General features: G+C 35.5%; 1 pseudogene; it reads left to right on the top strand.

Annotated features, from left to right (window-relative positions):
• Positions 1-3,551: 3,551 nt before the first annotated feature.
• On the top strand, positions 3,552-4,157 carry LOC103204124 (annotated as a pseudogene).
• Positions 4,158-5,910: the final 1,753 nt, after the last annotated feature.

The following is a 5,910-nucleotide window of genomic DNA, read 5'->3' as shown; positions in this document are numbered from 1 at the left end:
CTCATAAGAAGTTGCAGGTCTCCTAAATCTCATGTGGAATTAATATATTAATACTCTTAGATAATAAACACAAATTGGACAAGTGACTCCATGTCCCAGGACACATACATGGAATCACTTTTGGAAAATTAATGAGCATATAATTTATTCAAGACAAGAATTCTTAGATATTATTCTGCAGCCTTATACAGTTTGCCATTATGTGATTGACTCAGTGCATTTGCACAATATATTTTTTTGATGGCCTATTGTTCTTGTTACATGCTGTTGAGTTAACCCTGACTAATAGTGACCCTATGCACAACAAAATGAAACACTGCCCAACCCTGCACCATTCTCACAATTGTTGTTATGTTTGAGTCCATTGTTGTAGCCACTGTATCAATCCATCTCATTGAAGATCCTCCCCTTTTTCACTGACCCTCTACTTTACCAAGCATGATGCCCTTCTCCAGGGACTGATAACATGCCTGAAGTTTGTGAGGCAAAGTCTCACCACCTTCCCTTCTAAGGCTCATTCTAGCTGTACTTCTTCCAAGACAGATTTGTTCATTGTTCTGGCAATCACAGTGTGTTCAATACTGTTTGCTAACACCAAAATTCTAATGCATCAATTCTTCTTTGGTCTTCCTTATTCATTATCCAGTTTTCATATGCATATGTTTTTGTCGTTATTGTTATGTGCCGTTGAGTAGGACCTGACTCACAGCGACCCCTCATTCGGTTTCTGAGGCATATCTCTGTGGAAGTAGATTGCCCAACCTTTCTTTTGAGGAGTGGCTGCTGGGTTTGAACTGCCAGGCTTCTTGTTAGCAGTCAAGTGACTTAAGCACTATGCTACCAGAGCTCCTATATGCATATGAAGTTATCGAAAACACTATAGCTTGGATCAGGTGCACTTAGTCTTTAACATTTGGAATTTGAATAAAATGTATAACATCTTTATACACCTCAAAAAATTATTAATTAAAAAAATTCCAAAGCAAGATTGTAAGAAATCAGATTTTATAGATAAGCATATTATGACTATTATGTCAGCAGCAAATAGAAAATTATAGATATTTAGCAAAATTTGATTTTATATTTGAGGACAATATATGGGGCATAGTTGAATGAATCAGATTATTGATCATTTTTAAAGATAAACTTTCAATTTAAGTTCAACATCTATGGAACATTCTCTATATGACCTACTGAAAATAACAGCATGGAATTATTGTTTTCAAGAAGCTTACAAGCCCATTGAAAAAAGAATATATGGAGAAATATATACACAAGTAACACAAAAGTATGATAGTTCATCTTGGTTTGTAATTCATTTTGGCAGAAGTAGGAGAGATTTCAATTGGCCAGAGTTTTTATGGAAGATTGAAGAATTATCCAAAAGGCACCAAGCCTCCTCAGCAGAAAAGAGGAATGATAACATAAAAAAATTAAACAGATTTTGTGTGTAAGTAAGCTAGGATGAGGAAGTCTACAGGAAGGGGGAGCACCCTGAGTAGATATAAATGGAAAAGTTCTGGACCCTGAAGCACAGATACAGATAAGAGGAAATGGTTCAGGGGTGGAGATGTTCATTCAACAATTATTTATTATGTACATATGTAACAGGCCCCTTTTAAGGAAAATATTGCTGAACTCTTACAAATAATACAACAAAAGCTGTGGGAAAAAATTAGGGAAGAATGAGGAACATTGAGAATAAAAGAGAGAGTAGGTTGTTAATCAAACATCACAATTAAAATGTTGAAAGTCAGAAATAAAGAGAAAATCTTGAAAGCAACACGATAAAAGTGACTCATCATGTATAAGGAATACCAATATAAAACACTGCTAGACTGCCTATTTGAAACAAAAGAGGATATAAGACATGGAATGACTTAATCAAAGTAAAGAAAGGGAAAAAGAAACAAAACTGTCAACCAAGAATTCTATATTAAGTAAAACTATCCTTGAAAAAGTGAAGCATACTTCATAAAAGACAAAATTATAAATTATTCTTCAAAAAATTGAAAATTTGCCATTAAAAAGACACCATTTACAAAATAAATTGATAAACTACAGAGAGGGAGGGAATATTTGCAAATCATATTTCTGATAAAGGACTTAATCTGAAATAGAGAATTTTTACAACTCAATGGTAATAATAATAATAATAAAAGTGGAAAAACAGTTCACCAAAGGAAATATACAAAGGTTAATAAGCACAAGAAAAGATAATCAAGGTTATTACTCATCAGGAAAATGCAAATTAAAGTTTCTGTGCAATAGCATTTATCTACTAGAATAGCTATAAACAAAAAAGACTAACAAATGGCAAAGGTTGATGAAGATGTGGAGAAACTGGAATCCTTATAATTGCCATGGTAAACAATATAAAATGGTGTAGCAAATTTAGAGGACATTTTGGCAGTGTTTTATTAAATTAAACACAAACTTACCATGTTGTTGTTTGCCGTCGAGTCGGACCCGACTCATAGCAACCCCTCCTTGGGTTTCCGAGGCAGTATCGCTATGGAAGTAGATTGCCCCATCTTCCTAACCCATTAATTCTACTCCTATTCATCTACCCCAAAAAGTTAAAAAAAAAAAAAAATTGTCCATTTGAAGACTTCAGTGTGAATATTCATAATTGCAGTGTGTATAATAACCAAAAAAAAAAATTCAAATGCCCATCAACTGGTGAATGGACAAACACAATGTGTTATATCCACATAATGGCATATGACTCAACAATAAAAATGAATGAGCTACTGACATATGCTACAACATGAAGCATGTATCAATCAGTATGGTAGGTAAAAGAAGCCAGACACAGAAGACCACACATATTATGATTCTGTTTACACAAGATTTCCAAAAAAGGCAAAACTATAGAGAAAAATGCAGAGCAATGTGGTTGTGGGAATTGACTACAAAGAGGTAAAAAGTAATAGATTGTGCTGTACTGAGCATGTTCTAAGACTGGATTGTGATGATGGTTGCTCGACTGTATGCTAAAAACTATTACACATTTACAATGACTGTATTCTGTGGGATGCAAATCAAACCTCAATAAAGTTGTTAGAAAAAGAGTTTTATCTAAAATAAAATAATAAAACTGTAGTATTAAGATTCTTGACCAATGCATTTGAAATATAACCTTAATTCACCCCCAAAGATTGGTGCCTAAATAAGTTCTGCTTTCAGATGCCTTGTTCAAATATATTTTCTTACTCTTTTGTATATGAGAGTTGAAAATCTATGATCACAATACAAAAACATAATCTTTCTTATAAGAAAAGGCCAATTGAATGATTAAAACATTTGATAAAAGCCAATTAATTAGATACTTAATCTACATGATATCATACATCTTTGATGTTAACAATGAATTATTTTTTAAAAAAAATTGAAGCAGGAGCTTGAGTCTAATACACACAAAATCAAAATATTTTCCTTGAAAATTGTTTTTATCAAAATTTCATCACAATAGCAACATATCTTGGAGCATGTCATACCCATATTCAATTCAATATTACTACACTTGACTTGGATTAATTAAGGTGATAATGATTGAACTCATTACTTTACCTAATAGAATACAAGTAAAAGATTTGATTATTTACATTCATAGCAGTGTTTTAGACCCACTCTCTCTCTCAGTGTGCCTTTCAGTTCTGTTGTGCATCAACATTACAAACATTACCCATATTAGCAAGTGTGTACCACCTGGGCCCTATCCCAAGACCCCAGATGAATGGGCTGCTGTTGAAAGAAGTGTACTATGCAAGTAGAAGAATATGAACTCTACCAGAATGATGACATGAGGTATAGTGACTACTCAAAGCTCCCTGACCTCTCACAGCAAGAGAGGGATCCATGGTATGACTGAGACTACCCATACCTGAAGTTGAACTGGGGTAAACCACTCATCTGGGATCTAGACATGCACACAAGGAACCATTTGCATACATCTCCCAAGCCTGTTTTTTGGGATGTCATGTATAAGCAGCTCTTTGGCTTTCTGGCCTTTGTGCTTCATGTTCTGGGTCAGGGAGAATTACCCCACCTATCAGTTGGTATGGCCAAAGTATTATCCTCATAATGATCTGTACCTAAAACGAGGCAGAAATCCCACCAAAGTGCCTGAGCTGGTAGTTCACTATGAAATCTGAGGAAGCTTGCTGGGCTTTTTTGCTAGACTCTCTCCTTCCTAAAGATTGTTGTTGTTGTTGTTGTTGTTATGTGCCGTCGAGTCGGCCCCGACTCATAGCGACCCCTCCTTGGGTTTCCGAGGCAGTATCACTACGGAAGTAGGATTGCCCAACCTTCCTTCCGAGGAGTGGCTGGTGGGTTTGAACCGCCAGCCGTCTGGTTAGCAGGCAAGTGTCTTAGCCACTATGCTACCAGAGCTCCTTCTTAGTGTTAATGAAATCTTTAACAAAACTTAGTGCTATGGGAAAAAAATAAAATAAAACAATCCAATGACATTCATGTCAGGAAAATAGAAGATTAAACATAACATGTCCCTAGCAACAAAATTGGAGAAGTTAATGAATCAGATTATGACCTTGATTATATCCCACCTGAATTTAGAGAACATCTGAAGAATAGATTTGACACATTGAACACCATGACCAAAAACTGGACAAGTTGTGGGATGACATCAACAACATCTCACATGAAGAAGGCAAATGGTCATTAAAAACACAGGAAAGGAATAAAAGACCCAAATGGATGTCAGAAAAAAAACTCTGAAACTAGCTCTTGAATGACAGTAGCTAAAGAGCACAGAAGATTTCAAAGGCAACTCAAGAAGACAGAGTAAAGTATTATAACAAAATGTGCAAAGACCTGGAGTTAGAAAACCAAAAGGGAAGAATACACTCAACATTTCTCAACCTAAAAGATTGGGAGAAAAAATTCAAGCCTCAAGTTGCAATACTGAAAGATTCTATGGGCATAATATTGAATGATGCAGGAAGCATCAAAAGAAGATGGAAAGAATGCTCAACTATTTCAGGAAGTAGAATATGATAATGATATTAAAAGAAAAAGTCCAAGTTGTACTCAAGGAACTGGTGAAAAACAAGACTGCAGGAATTGACAGAATACCCACTGAGATGTTTCAACAATTGGATGCAGCACTGGAAGTGCTTACTCACTTATGCCAAGTAATTTAGAAGATAGCTACCTGGTCAACCAAATGGAATAGATAGATAATTGTGCTCATTCCAAAGACTGATGATCCAACAGAACATGGAAATTATTGAACAATACCATTAATATCACATGCAAGTAAAATTTTGCTGAAGACAATTAAAAAATGGTACAGCAGTATATTGACAGGGAACTTGCAGAGATTCAAGCTGCGTACAGAAGAGGACATGGAATGAGGGATATCACTGCTGATATCAGATGGATCTTGGCTAAAACCAAATACCAGAATGATGTTTACCTGTGTTTTATTGACTATGCAAAGGTTTTTGACTGTTTGGATCATAACAAATTGTGGATAACACTGCAAAGAATGGGAATTCCAAAACACTTAATTGTGTTCATGAGGAACCTGTACATAGATCAAGAGGCTTTGCTTCAAACAGAACAAGTGAGCACTGCATGGTTTAAAATCAGGAAGGGTGTGCATAGGGTTATATCTTTCCACCACATTTATTTAGTCTGTACACTGAGCAAATAATCCATGAACCTGGACTATATGAAGAAGAATGCAGCATCAGGGTTTGAGGAAAACTCATCAACAACCTGCAATATTCAGATGACCCAACTTTGCTTGCTGAAAGTGATGACTTAAAGCAGTTACTGATGAAGATCAAAAACTATAATCTTTAGTATGGATTATACCTTAAAAGCCAGGAACCCGGACAGAAGAGCAGTCAGCCCCAGGGTTACAGGTGAGGAGAGACAACT

Source organism: Orycteropus afer, unplaced genomic scaffold (assembly GCF_000298275.1).
Source record: "Orycteropus afer afer isolate SDZICR_OR568_19922 unplaced genomic scaffold, OryAfe1.0 scaffold00243, whole genome shotgun sequence".
Taxonomy (NCBI): Eukaryota; Metazoa; Chordata; class Mammalia; order Tubulidentata; family Orycteropodidae; genus Orycteropus; species Orycteropus afer.
The sequence above is the reverse complement of the archived record's forward strand: the minus strand, read 5'-3'. Positions and strand labels throughout refer to the sequence as shown.